This window comes from Crocodylus porosus, unplaced genomic scaffold, assembly GCF_001723895.1.
Source record: "Crocodylus porosus isolate Cpor-Errol unplaced genomic scaffold, CroPor_comp1, whole genome shotgun sequence".
Taxonomy (NCBI): Eukaryota; Metazoa; Chordata; order Crocodylia; family Crocodylidae; genus Crocodylus; species Crocodylus porosus.
Window position 1 is genome coordinate 12,336,323 of NW_017728932.1, and position 15,061 is coordinate 12,351,383.

The following is a 15,061-nucleotide window of genomic DNA, read 5'->3' on the forward strand; positions in this document are numbered from 1 at the left end:
ATATCTTAAAGTGGCACTAGGCTATTTCTGGAGAGAGGAATCAAACTCCCAGTTTGCGTCATAACACTATTAAGTTAGCAGAGAAAATGTAGTATAATGGGGCACGCTCAATTAGTTGGTGGCTACATGGTGGAAGCCTCAACTCCTTTGTGGCTCTGAGGTATATTGCGAAGGTTAGGGAGCTGTGGCTTTTGCAGGGGATGCAATACCTTGCTTAGTTGAGACTAAAGGTCAGTTGTTTTTCATGGAGTTGTTTAAAGGTTGTGTCAGTGGTAGAGGCCATTAGTCTTCCATGCCCAGAAGTCTGGCGTCTGAAGGGAGAATGAAGATGGAAGTAGTGTTTTCCACTGCAGCACAAGGATAGCTCTAAAATGAAAGGTTGAAAGGACGCTTGAAGAATGACTTTGTGGCTGGGCCAGGATTGCTTAAGGAAAGGCAGCTCCCGTCTGAAATTGGGGAAGGGAATCGGCAGCAAAAATCGGATTTGACGCAACCTAGGAGGATGTAAAAATAAAACTATGTAACACTGACTCTTGCCGGGGGGAATTCAGCAGGATATGTCCAATGCAAGATAAGCTGGTAGAATGATTAGCTGTTTAGGCAACAAAATAGCTGTTTGAAGAGGTATTATTAAAACAAAGAAAATTGCTTTCCGTGAGCGTGCGTGTTAGTAACACTTAGATTTGTACATAAACTAAAAAAAAGCACATGCATACGCTCTAGGCTTCCTTGGCACAGACTAAAAATAAAATGTAACTAAAATGCAGTTTGACTGCATGACACTTTGCTGAGAGCAAGCACAAAAGAACAAACACAGGTACAGGGAAAACGGGAAGCCACCTCGGAGAAAGAGAGCGCTGAATCCACTGACGTCCTCTGCAGACAACACCGTGAGAATCTAAATGACTGTATTTAGTGCACGGGTACCACCATGATTGGACTTGACAAAAGCCCAGGAGAGGCAAAGACAAGTGAAAAAAATCAATTGGATATCTGCAGGTGAAAAAAAACCACCTCCAGCATTTTTCTCAGCTCTGATAACTGAAGGTTATCAGGACATTGTTTTTTGCCTGCTCTAAAACACAGAATCTCTGAACAGCACAAACCCCCTTTACAAAAATAAAATATTGGTTGAGTACCGCTTACATCTGTATTGAATCATACTGCTTGCTGGGCCGTCATGCTATTCCCTCGTGTCTGGTTTGTCTAGGATTATTAGGGAACAAACACTTCCACCCTTCAGGTACAGCAAACCAGGACTGGAACATTATTAAATAAAGAAATATGTAGACGTTTCCCAAATCTCAGTAGGAAATGTAGACCCCTTAAAACATAGTCAAAGAGCCTCAAGGGAGAGGCAGCAAACAAAGAAAAGAATTTCCTAAGATGTGGGAACGGAGCTTCGCTTCGGGAGTATTGACACAACACACAAAATGGTTGGCAATGCTAATTGAAGCCCTCTAGCTTGTTGTGATTTCTCAGCACCGTTCACTGCAGAATTGATAAACACAGCTGGCTCAGCGCATGGGTGAGACGGCTTCTCTGAATCAAAACTCGTCAGAAGTTTGTTTACTAGTGGCTGAGTCGCTTGCTAGTAAGCCTGTGACATCCTTACTAGGAGAGCTGAAAGGATGGCTACAAAGAAGCTGACAATCTAGGGGGAAAGATGCATTATTTTTAAAGTTTGCAATCAATATTACGATGTTTGCTAGCCCTAACTAGCCCATTAAAGCTGGTCTAATGTGCTTTAATCAGAAAGGCAGTGCTTTCACTGGATACTGGATCCAGTACCCAGTGTCACTGGATACTAAAGGGATTAAATGGGAAAGATATTTTAAAGTTGATCTTTGCACTAGTGATAAGAACAAAATATTTTTCAGTCAAGCTCATTTTCCAGAGTATACATGGTTTGCTTATGTTTGGCTCTTCCCCAGTAGTAGGCAGTGAAAGTCCACTGGTCAGCTTCACTTTCTGAGTCTCATACACTTCTTATATACTAGCAGAATTGTAGGTTGGTGGGGGGATGAGGGTCTTACATAGTTGGGAAGAACTTAATGATAAATCTGTTTTTGCAGGGGGAGAAAAAAAAAGACTTAATGAAAATATTTACATTCTTCCGTGAGCTCGCTCTTCCCACTCTCCATCACTCCCTGCATCCTGCTGTTATGAATTTTGGAGCAGCCTGTTTTCTCTTTGCGTCTGAGACTGGTATGTTCCAAGAATCTGACATTTGCAAGAAGAAAATGAATGCAACTGTTAATGGAAATGCCACAGCAAGCCTCTCTTTTGTTATGTTAGGATACAAATGCATTAAACTGAAGTCAAATGTATTCATGCAGATCTCTTATTTCAGTTAAAACCGGAGAAATCCTCATGTTTGAGCCAGATTGGATGCACCTGCAGAGGGACAGATGAGTTAAAGGAGCGTATATTATGCTGTGCACTGTTCTGGCATAATGGAGAGACTTGGGGAGCATAAAGGAAAAGTGAGGCCTAACAAGGTTAATCCTGTGCAGCAGGTGGCCTTTCCATGCTGTTGCTATATCATTTTTTTTCCTGACCGACACCTCATACTTGTCATAAACAGCTTTTTGAGGTGGTGAACGAGGACATAGAGGCGCCCCCATTGGCAGTAGCAAATTGTGGAAATGGGGAGTATTAGGTGTTGGCTGAGTTCGTAGATGCTTCTCACGTCCCTGCAGCCCTCCCAGGAAAGGGTCTGCCTAGGACTGAAATACATAATGGGGATGTTGCATTGATGACAGGCTTTTCTTCTTACTCTGGCTGCCCCTCTCTGCTCATTAAAGCAGTTGGGTTGGTGCATGAGGGTTGAGGTCCCTTTCTCCCCTTCCAGGATTTAAGAACAGACTTGACCCAAGCAGTCCCCTCCAGTCCTATATATCCTATGAAGAGTAGGTTCAGTATTTGGTGCCATTTTAAATTTTAGGTTCAAGTTTAATCCCACATTGTGGGAATAAATGGCCCTGGCCCTTTTGTGTGGGACACCTTGCAAGTGCCAAGTACTGGTTTAGTGATAGTGGGGTTTATTTTGCTCTGCTTTCCCCCTGAATTTTTTCCATGCACTTTAATGCTTTTATTTTCTGTTTCTTTTCTTTATTCCAGCACCTTAAGGAGGTGCAGCGTACATCCTGCTAAATTGCCCTTATGCGAATTTGACAAAGAATTGTGAGTAACTTACTCCAACGCCTCTTGTACATGTGATGGGGATTTAGTCCCCTAAATTGAAATGGTGGGTTTCTAATTGCGACTATTAAAACCCCAGTATTTCAGTTTAGAGGCTTCTGTTACCATTATGGCCCAATCCTTTTTTTTTTCCTCCCCCATGGAGTCTGCCCGCCTCTCCCATGGCTGAGGGGCAAGCTGCCAGCAAGCCCTGAGCTGCAGGGGGTCCCGGACCTTCCCTCCATGGTGGCAGCACCATCCCACCTCCCAGGGCTGTCTGGGTGGGTGGGTGGCTAGTGGGCAGCACCCAGCCCAATTCAACTGTTCCCTGAGCCCGAGCTGGGGCAGCACCCGCCCACTAGCAGCCTGTCCAGGCAGCCCCAGCTGGCACCGCTGCTGCGGAAGAAAGGGCTGGGACCCTTCACAGCTCAGAAGCTGCCCGGCTCACCAGCAGCTCGCCTCCTGGCCATGGGAGACATGGGCAGGCTCTGCAGCGTGGGGGGGGAAGGATTGGGCCCCTCAGCCTTCAGCCTGCGGCAGGGGAGCGACTTGTCAAAGGCTGCAACGTTACAAATAGCCACATTGCAAACTATATGCAGATGTGGTTTAGTTTGCAATGTAGCAAACTAATTTAAATAATAAAAAACGCCACCTGTACAGCCACTGTGAGGCAATTAAACTGCAAAAACGGCCAATTTTTGTCACGTGTACAAGTGCCCCAGAGGGCTAATTGGCAGCCTCTAAACTATGATGAAGTTGCTGCTTTAGCTCAGGTCATTAGCAGAACACTAGCCTAGGGGTGTGAACAACCTGGGTTCTATTTCCAATGTCAATATCTTGTTCTAAATCCATGACCATTAAACTCAAGACCAAACGATGGCATCCTGACAAAGAGATGCATAAGAAAGAATGAGCAAGCACACAATGTGAAGTAAATGTTAACGATTAAGAAACAACCTACACGGAGTCAGCTAGGGAGAGAAGCAGGCCATAAAGAGGCATTTCAGCTTTGCTCATAGACGCTGGCATAGTTACCTGCTTACTGGGTCTAGGCAAGAGTGCATGGTAACGCCTGGCAGGGAATATGAAAAGCTCGTTGTCACTGCGGAGGACCCACATTTAAGAAATAAACCTGACTTTACTTATGCAAAAACATAAGTGATGTATTTGTGTCCCTTAGTACACTATTTGGCATACTTCTTGGCAGGCTATTTTCATTCCCTGTCTCTCGTCTTTGTCTTTTTTCATGCATGTGCATCCTTTTAAATATTAATACTCTAGCACATCAGTTGCCAGCCGGGACTTCATAGTGGTTCCTGTGCTGCCTGTCTTTGCCCTGCAGAACTCTGCACAAAGGAGAGAACTTCCTGCTCCAAAAAACAAACCAGCCCCTTAGGCCCCTACCTTTTGAGCTAATAGGGCACTTCTTCATGTGACGGGGGTTTAGTTCTCGGGGTTTAATTCTATGCCCCCTAAATTGAAACAGTGGGTTTTTAAGTGAAACCCACCATTTCCATTTTTCCATCATGTAACAGTGAGGGGCCTGATCCTGTTGTTTTTTTGGAGCTGGAGCCTGCCCATGGCCGGGGGCGTGAATTGCCAGGGGGCCGAGCTGCCTCGGAGCTACAGGGGGTCCTGGTCCTTCCCTCCACAGTGGTGGTGGCCCCAAGGCTGCCCAAACAAGCTGGTAGCAGACCAGAAGCTGCTTCTGCTCGGAGGCAGCACCCGGCCCGATTCAACTATTCCCCAAGGCTGCGCGGGGAGTAGCACCTGATGGGCTTCTGGCAGGCAGGCTCAAGGAACAGTTGGATCAGGGTGGGTGCTGCCTCCAAGCTGGGGCAGCATCTGGCCCACTAGCAGCCCCAGCAGGCGCCACCACTATGGAGGGAAGGACCAGGGTCCCTTGCAGCTCAGGGACCATTTGGCCCACGGGAAGCTCCCCTCCCTGTCTCTGCCAGCTGCAGGAGAGGTAAGTAGGCTCCATCAAAAAACAAATTTTAAAAAAGGATTGTGCCCCTCACTGCTTCTGCCTTCAGCAGGCGTCTGCTGAAGGCAGAAATGACGAAGAGCCCAATCCTCTTTTTTTTTCTGTGGACTCTGCCCGTCTCTCCTGTGGCTGGAGGGCGAACAAACAGACGCATTGTTGCAATTTGCAACATTGCAAACTAAACTACACCCAGATGTAGTTTAGTTTCAACAATGCAAACTCATCTAAACCCCCCCAGTCTGGCACATGTGTAATGTGTGACGCCATTAAGCCACACAAATAACATTTTCATCGCGTGTACATTGTGCCAAGTATCACATGTACAAGTGCCCATAGAGATTTTCCATTGTGAGCAATACAGGGCCTATGGCACAGTTGAGCTGTTTTAACATGAGGCTGTAGAGGGCAGTGGTACATAGGCATGGTCAGCTCATTATATTATTCATTACATCCTAATTAACTTGTTTAAAAAAGACACAACTAGTTTAGACCTTTACAATGTAATTTTTAACTGAAAGGTGCTGAAATGTGAGAGAGAATGGATTAAAGCCTAATCCAACTAGAAATATTTAAAAAAATACATTTTAATTAAAACAGTGTTTTAATTGTTTTAGATTTTATTGAAATAGCTGACGACCGTGATAGGTAGCAGTGCCACAGACATGCTGATTCTACACCATCTCAGGGATCCCCTGCACCAAGGATATTCCCTAAGAGCAAGTGACACTATGTTTTAGAGCATCTTTACAAGGCACGGGAGAAGAAATGTGCTCTTAAATTTTTATCTGGATAGTGTCTGTTTAATTTTTCTGTAGTTCAATACTTTTTTTTTAGATGTTTTGCAGTAACATTTGCAACTGGGCAAAACCCAGAAATGTCATGTGCACATTAAGGCTACTGACATGTGAGGAATGGAGCCAAAAGATGGAGGCACTGAAACAATAGAGAAATGAACTCTACTTACATTTCTCAGCAGTTGTAAAAGAGGTGTATTGGAGTGGCATTGTTAAAAGGGCTATCCTTGTTTCTGTCATAAATCATGTTTCACAGGGTTTTACTTCCTAGGTTTTTCTAATTCCAGTTAGGCAAACTTCAGTGTGCCTATCAAAGGCAGTTTTTAAAAAAAGAAAAAAACCCATCAAGGATCTATACAGTTTCAGAGGTTTTAAAAATAGTGAATTAAAATGTATAATTAAAGAAAATAGGAATGAAAAAGACCAGTTTTGGTTATCCAGACAACCTCCTCCCCTGGGCCTTTCAGGTACAGGTTTTAATGCACAGCAAAGTCTCATTTTCTTTTTATGGCAGTTTCTGAAATTTTGGATTCAGCAGTAGACCTTCCCTTTCAGCCAAAATAGCAAACACTTAGGGGAATAAGAAAAAGAAGCTTATGTTTTCACAATGCAATTTTGTATAGAGTTATTTGGGGAAAATAAATAGATAAAGTGAACTGTGAAAGATCATATTTTAGAGGCAGCTCCATGGTGCGGACACTAGTTATTATTTATATAGTTTCTCAGGGAGCATATTAACATTTTTATAGCCCATGAAATACCTCTATATGGAGGGAGTTGTTGGTGTCAGAAGAGCAGGGAGAGCTGAGAGGATGGAGAAGTAGGCCAGTAAAAGCCACTGCTTCCTTCATGGGAACTATTCAACTAATAATAGCCAAAACTTTGAGTCATCCTGCACTGCATTAAGTGGGCAAACTTTGAGTCACTTCACTTTGTTTTAAATGGACTATCTTTTACCTTCCTTAATTTGTTTTGCCATAGCCGAGTGTCCTTCACTTTGTCCTTAGAGGGTCACACTCAATTTCTTCATTCAAGATGAATTAATTTTTAGTTCAGCCTCAGTTGTTTGCAATCTTTTTCTCCAGGTCTTGAGAACAACGTTTCCTTCCCTACCCATTTTGTCTCATGCACAAAGTTTCCTTTGATCTCTTTCTAGCATGTATTCATTTTTTCTCTGTAGTGGCATTGTGTATTCCCAATTAATTGGATTCAGTCTTCAGACTGAAGCTGATGAACAATGCTTAACATCCAGAGGATGGAAATATTATTGGCTAAATTCAGTTCTGCCCCAACTTGTGCTCATCCTATTTAGATGCTGCCCTGGGCCGGTTTGATCCCTGGTGCAGCTTTCTTAGCTACGTTGACTTATGTCCCCTGATGCTATACCCCAAGGACCATGGCAGCACTTAGGACTTGCTGGGATACAGGACTGCCCCTCCAGTGCTGATCCCCCATTAAAATACCCTGAGGCTGTCTCAGTTAGGGACCCAAAATGATTGGCGATGAGTCTTTGCTGAGTTTTGCTAGTGTTGTTCCACTGGTAGGAAGGAAGAGGCATGGTCCTTCATGACTGTCCCTGTCTGTCAGCAGTAATGGTGCAAAGGTTTGGGAGAGCCATGCTCAGTCTGACTGCTCGGTCCTGGACCCACCCCTGGTTCACATGCTCTGGTATTCCTTTGCAAATCTGAAATAAAAAGGAAGAGCTGTCAGCAGTGCTGCCCTGTCCCCCTGCGTGCTACCAGCTGGTTTCTATGCCATGCTCTGCTTTGCTCTCACTTCTTACCTAGGAAGTTTCAAAGCTAAAAATGGTCTCCTATGATGAATGAACATGATGAATAATTACAGCTGAGCTGTTGACATGCATAGAGATAAAAGTTTGTTGGGATGTTCACTATAAACCGCATGACTGCAGCTCAACATATACAAGGCCGTAACCTGCAGTAATACTGTTTTAGATAGAAAGATTAATTTCTTTTGCTGTTTCTTAGAGGAGCAGAAATAAAAATCAAATTTCTTCAGTTTGCTTCTGCGATATAAGATGCTTTCTGCTGCATTCAGTGGTACTTCTCCATAAATTTAAAGCTAAGTCTCAGCACATATGAAAAATTCCTCCCCTTCCAATCGGCTTCATTAGGGACACAGACTTTTCAAAGGCAGTGGTTGTGGTGTTGGCAATCCCCTTGGTATCAAGGAGGAAGATGCTGCCCTGGGAAATCTTTCTGCACAGAAGGCATGAGGCTCAGCAGGTACCATACTTTGGGTCCGTGAGATTGGGACCTGAAGGCTTTTATTGTGAGTTGACCCCAATTTTATACCTAGCTCTGCATCAGTTTTGGGAATTCCAGTATTCCTAGGAGAGTTATAGCACCTACCAAGAGCCTCACCCAGTGGCCATCTGCCCTCCAGCCCAGGGGACAGGAAGCAGTTCTTCCAGTAGTCCATAAGCACCACTCCTCAGGTTGCTGAGAGGAGGGTGTTGGAAAGCAAGGCGGTTTTGGGGACTACTAGCCCAGTTATGAGCTTGAGTCTCAAATCTGGTGTTATTGTGCATGCATAGCGCAGCCTCTGCATGCAAGCTCAGCCCCAAAGCAGCTCTGTCTGCTGTGTAAAGCCAAGCTATAACATGCCAGCTCTTGCTAGGGGAGGGAAAGCCCTTTCTAGACTGAGTGTGAGGTGTTTCTCTAGGGGTTTCTCTCCAACAGAGACTGATTTTCAGTTAGGTGAGATGGCTGCTCGCTCAGGAGTTGCTGCTTGGCTGACGCCAGCCTTGGCCTGGCAGACAGCTCTGCTTGCAGCTCCTTGGCTTTCACTGCAGTCCGCGTCAAGCAACACGAGCTGTGGCAGCACCGGCTCTTCCTGGCTCCCAGGTAAATTTAAAACACAAATCTCTAACTTTAACAGAGATCCACCTCCCCACAGCCTGTCTCCAAGTGGAGTTTGTGTGGGGGGATTTATGGCAGTGGCTGTAATATCTTCCTGCTATGTCTTGGTTTAACAACACAGATCATTGCCCTGCAAGCTAAAGCAAAATCCCCAGTGCCTGCACTGGCCTTCGAACTAAGAGGGACCATCTCTCCCAAACATGCTCCCCTGACTTTTCCCTTTCGGTGCAGCTGGCCAGAATTTTTTAACAGATTCTAACACAGTAGCTGCCCTTTTGAGCTACCAAACTTATAATCACTTTATTCTTAACATTATAGGCCAAGCTATTGCACGGATCCAGGGATTAATGCAAAAGATGGAGAGCCAGGCTTCTGGTGTGACCTCTTTGTCTCCAGGGTCGTGACAGGCATCACAGAGATGCTCACATACCACAGCAAAGCGGCGACACAAGCAGCTGTGTTGACAGAGCAATGGAGAAAGAGATTTCAGGCCATCCCAACGCTGCTGTCCTGGATACGTGCCGTCAGTCCAGGGGCACTCCAGGGCAGGGAGGGGCTCTCATAAGAATATATCCTTACCACGTCCTCTCAGCAGATGTTACATCAGCTTAAAAAAACTCATAAACTCTGGCAACATATATTTTATATGCTATAAACTTCTGCTTTTTCCCTTGCCATGAACTGAATTCTTTACGCCTTCTCCCCATATCTCCATGATTAAATAATAACTCTCAGACTGAAGAATGTGGCTGGACCTCACCTAATAATTCAAACCATGGTGGGTTGTTAGGCAAGAGGCTGAAGATCGAGTGCCATTTACAGTATCTAGGTGTGAATTATTGCACAATAACTCAGGCCCAGGAGTGTTTCATTGCATGCAGGAGAGAGAGCAAGAGGAAAATACATTAAGCAGCTGGCTGTGATCTATAAGGTATTACACTTACGTCGAGGGGGTCAGATAACATCACGTGCACCGTAATCAGAGCCCAGGTGGTTTGCGACTGCACCAGAACACGGCGCACCGTGTATCACTTTGCAGTGGTTTTCCCGGGCTGTTTTCGGTACTGGAAGGACATCACAAATCAAATGTGTTTGATTGAAATCAGGTGTCCGATGTTAGGTTTCCCCCCCGACTCAACTGTTTTTTTCATTGTAAAATTTGGTTTTGCTTAGAGCAATTACTTTGTGGTTTTAAAAAGCTCATTTTAGTTTCAGAGAGATTCCTGTGCTTTTTCCTTGCTTCTAACACCAGGTTTGAATAGCTCTGGAACTGGGATGGACTTTTTAGGCGTACTGGCTGCATAACCCATTCTGATTTCAAAATGCGACGAATGGCTAACGACTGGGAGAGGTTGGGACTGGAACATCGGTGGTGTTGCAGGGAATGAACCGGCGCTTATTTTATGCTGTCATCTTGTTGAGAGGGCTGCAAAAGTCCATGCAATATTAAATGCACATATTTGCTCTGCCCAAGGGCCCTGATCTGCTGAGATCTGAAGCAGTGCCATGTTTCAGTGCAAGTGTTCCTGAAGGAAACGCGAGCGAAAGTCACTCCTGCACCGAGGGCCAGGACAAGATGACATCTTTCTTAAGTCCACTTTATGCCCTTTCTTGGCAGCTGTGGGGCTTGTGCTCTGCATCCAGATGTGCCCATGTGCAAGTGTGGGTCTAATACACCACTCAGTGCAAATGGACAATCACACGCTTTAGGCAGGACGTGATTTTCTTTGAAAACCGTGGCCAGCAGGCTGAGTTACATCATTGATGATAAAAGCAGAACAGGGCCTGTTTCCCAGTGTCAGCATAACAGCAGCGTTGCATTGACAAGGGGAGAGGACTAACTAATTCCAGCCAGCTTTGCAAAATAAAGCCCCTTGCCTAGTGAACGTGTGTGCCACTTTTGATACTGTCACGTTTGCAGCCAGAGACCAGGCCAGATCAAGGGACGGCAGGAATTAGAGCCACTGAATCATCATTTGAAATTTCTCTGGCCAGTGCTACAGATGCCAGAAGGGAAGTGAGCATGGATCAAATTGTGCTATCTAGTGCAGTGGTCTCCAAAGTGGGGTGCACGCACCCCAGGGGGTGAGCAAGACGATCCATTGGGGTGCGAGAAGAAAATAACTTCTATTTCTATTTCTATAAATATACATGTATTGGGGGTGCATGCTCAAAAATTTTTTACTGATGGGGTGCATGATCAAAAAAGTTTGGAGACCACTGCTCTAGTGTACCAATGTTACCTCCTTTTGACTTCAGTTAAGCTGTGGAATTGCTGCTGGCAGAGGGCTAGGATCTGAACAGTGCTTCAACCCTCTTCGTTCAGAGCACCTGATAAAACCTCAGTGTTAGAGGAAACTTAGATTTTCCTGTATAATTTTTAAGGCAGTTGAAACACTGGGCACAGGAGCCTGGAGTCTTCCAGTAATTAAAACACAAACCTGCCTGGACCCTTCAATCTGACGAGGCATTACATATGTAAGGGATGGATCAAATTTGTGCTTATTGATCCAATCAACTGTGGCCATTTTTTTCTCATGTGAATAGAGGAGGAGTGATTTGGCTGCAAATGCTCTAAAGGGGCCATTTGGCTAAGCTAGCGCTTTTGTCAAATCTAAATCTTTAAATTTGACACCTGTGTCAGAGTGAGGGCCCTTCGCACCTGCCTGTTACCTCCAGGTACTAATGACTTGCAGAGAAGTTTTGCTGATACTAGCATTTGTCCTGGTTGCTGAGGGCTGGGCTGTATTGGCTTCATCTCTAGCACAGGTGGGGTTTTGTGCAGGGGGCAGGGGTGAGCAAGAAATAGTTGTATCTGGCTGATTTGGGGCTACAGGGAGCATTGTAGCAAGAGTGCATTGTAGGAAACCCACCAGCCTGGATTTGGGGACCCTGGGCCATCCTGACACGCAGAAGGAATAAGCTCTCCTTCTCTGTCCCCAGCTGTCTCTGTCGAAGGGGTGAATTCTCCTGTGGAGCCTGGAGAGATAGAAATGCCTTTTTGGGGAGCCCGCAGAACGGAGCCCACCCTGTATTTATGGCCAGCGTGCTTTTGTGTTTTGCCTAAGACCCGTTTTTAGATGACAGGGATGCAGTAAGCTAATCATAATGATGAGATGAATAATTGAAATACTTCTCAGTCAAAACAAACACAACCTGTGACTTTTTCGTGGTTGAGACTCACTGCTGAGCAAATGGCCTGACAGTGGCATGTATTTGGGTGGGTGCTTCCCTTTTTCCTTCCTCTTCGTGCAGGCTGGGAATGGTTATAGCTGAAATAAATCACTTTGAACGTGATGCTGGTTGCATCATTTTACGCTCTCCAGATCTTGTTGCATTTATCTTGTACTGCCCTGGGGTCCAGCCCAGGCATCCCGTGGTCTGGGGGCTAGTCTGAGGCTTGGAAGACCTGCGTCCGAGTCCCAGCTCTGCTACCGAGTGACCTAGGGAAAGTCATGCCCCCAGCTACATGCCTCAGTTTCCCCATATGTAGCAAGAGGAAAATCGGGCTAACCTCCTGTGCAAATTGCTTTGTGATCCACATGTGACAAGCACCGTGCAAGAGCTAGGCATTGTTATTATTGTATACCCTCTCCTCTGAGATAATATTTAAGCCCATGTACCTTCTGGGCTGCACTTAAGGCCCTTCTTTTAACTTGGGGCTCACGTCATCTCTTGGAAGCAATGCACGGTTGTACGGGCTGAGAGATTCCTGCAAAGGAAAGCTAAGATATTTCAGCAGGGTGGTTGGTATTTCCATAAAAGTTATTCTTCCCTCTGATGTAGCCCCCTGACTTCACTGCTGTGCTTGCTGTCTCTCACCTCGCTGATGAAGCCGGCTTCCTCACCTGCAGTTGGTATTTAGCTCCCTAGAGTGGTTGGAAAGTTGCCATCTTTGAGAGGAGCTGTATAAACAAGACACTGATCCTTTGCAGTCTGTGAAGTGATCTATACACATACTGTCCTCAAAACATTTTGATATAAGGTGCTATGTGACTAGAAGACATCAAGGCACAGAGCCCTGCTGCGATAGGCCCGTTCACATAACTCGCTCCACTGTGAGCAAGAGTGCTGACGCCCAGGTTTTTTATGATCAGCTCTCACAAGACATTACAGCTGAAACTCATATTTTACTTCTTTGGGGCCACGGCAAATGAAATGAAATGTGAGCCCATCAGAGGCACCCCGCAGGCACTGCAAAAGAAGGTCTGACCCCAGACCACAATTTACAGCAGACCGTAATTGCCGTGTTAGTTGTACTCTGGCACTGGCAGGTTTAAAAGATGCTTGCTAGAACAGCTGGGAGACTCTCGTACTAACTCTGCCACCGATGCTGTGCTTAACCTTGGGCAAGTTTAGTCCAGCAGGGCTTCAGGTCCATGATCATAACGCTTTTGCCTACCTTTGTCAAGCGCTTTCCCATCTCTGGAAGAACGATGCTGCATATGCAGCTTCTTAAATACTCAGCAACCCTGGGGGCGTTCTTATTTTCACAAGCTGCAAACAGCCCCAAGGGGCCAAACTCACAGTCACAGACTGGTGCAGAACAGGAACAGCTCCATCTCACCCCTTTTCCTCCAGTTGTGCCCTCACTGGTGTATGAGAGCAGTTTTCTACCCTCCTGGATGATACCCTTCACAGCGCGGTGGTCCTCACGGGAGCACCAGCTTTGGCACCTGACTGCTGGTGCATTGTATGCAGGGCTGGATCCTCACCCAGCCAACACCGAAAAGCAGACAGGGCTAGATTTATTCCTCAGCTACTTAAAAGGCAATAACAGCCATGGCCTCGCACAGCAGCTGCACTGATAGGCAGAGGGGCATGACAAATGCTCCGGCACATTATTGTATGTAGCTGGTATTCAACAACCTCTTCATCGACTCTGATTTGTCAGCAGAAGCGCCGGTAATCTCCTGGCAGAACTGCCTGCACTCATGCTCTTGTTCGCAGCCTCTGGATGAGTGTTGTCGGAGAGAGACGAATCAGCCCCCAGTTCCAGCTCTTACGCGCCAGTGAGAGCCAACGCATGCTTTTCGTCTAAGGTGTTGCTAGTAACAGCATCAAGGAGCCGCCAGAGCCGAGGCAGAACAAAGCAGCTCTGCTGAATGGGGAGAAGCAGGCGGCCGCGAGGGTAGCTGGAGAGGAGAGGGGGTTCTGGCTCCGTGAGCTGCCCTCTTTATTTATCGTGGTTGGCAGCAACCCCGCAGAGGGAGGAAAGAAACTGCCCTCTTTTTATTGCCAGGCCCAGAAGGGTAGAGGCTGGGGATGGGGATTGGCTTCCTGCCAGCTGCCCGATGACATGCAAGATCGGTTCCTGAGCTGCGGCTCAGCTCCCACCATCTTGCTCTGTGCTCCTGTGAGGTCTCACAAGCCTGGCCGGGCATGAGAAGTACTGTATTGGCATAGATGCCATCCAGCGAGTGGTTCAGAGAACGCAGAACGGGGTGCTGTTCCTTCTGAGCTAATAGTCCCGTGCGTGGCTAGGGGGCTGGAGTGGGGGGGGGATGCTCTTTTTTGGGATGAGTCAGAAACCGCTCATGGTCAATGAGGATTCCCAGAGGCTCTTCATGACTGCTGGGGTGTTACACTCAGGGTCCGGGCTCAATTCTAGTTTGGGAAATGACATCAGAGCCCCTCTAATTCCTCCCCCATATTTTCAGTGGGATATGGATGCCTTTCCCACTTCCTGTCCTACCCTGCCGGATGATGTTAAATCACTTTCACGTGCCACCTCAGCAGCACGTGGTGGCCCTTGTCTGTGCACACGTGCATATTCTTTATGTTGTTACTTTTTTGACCAATGTGGCTAGAGAGAATGCAGGGTCAATAGCAGGCTGTCCCAACGAAGAAGGAGGGGATTTATTTGGTGTCATCTTGCTTTTTGCACAAAAAATGAACAAAATCCTATTAGGTTGATGGAGGAGTAGTCAAACGCAAGAGAGTTTCCTTGCCTGGGCATTCAAGGCCTTTTTAGCCCAGTCTGGAAACTCTTTCTCAAAGCTTTATCTAAGACTCACCCTATATCGAAGACTCACCCTACCTGTGTGTCAAAAGGCTGGTGAGCGCAAACACAAACACGACATGCCAAAATAAACAAGTTTAAAATGTTTATTGCTCGTTAAATTAATGAGGGTTAAACATCGCAGCATGTACAAGCGCCCTGTGGCTCTAGCTGGTTTTAGCTCCTCCTGTGAGCTGTTTCACTACTTCTCCAC

At 46.1% G+C, this 15,061-nt stretch overlaps 1 long non-coding RNA gene across 1 annotated transcript; it reads left to right on the plus strand.

Annotated features, from left to right (window-relative positions):
• Positions 1-548: 548 nt before the first annotated feature.
• LOC109317131 lies at positions 549-9,519 on the plus strand. The gene is made up of 2 exons (XR_002102986.1): positions 549-2,208; positions 5,785-9,519. It is a non-coding gene; the product is annotated as an uncharacterized LOC109317131 (long non-coding RNA).
• The last annotated feature ends 5,542 nt before the right edge of the window (positions 9,520-15,061 follow it).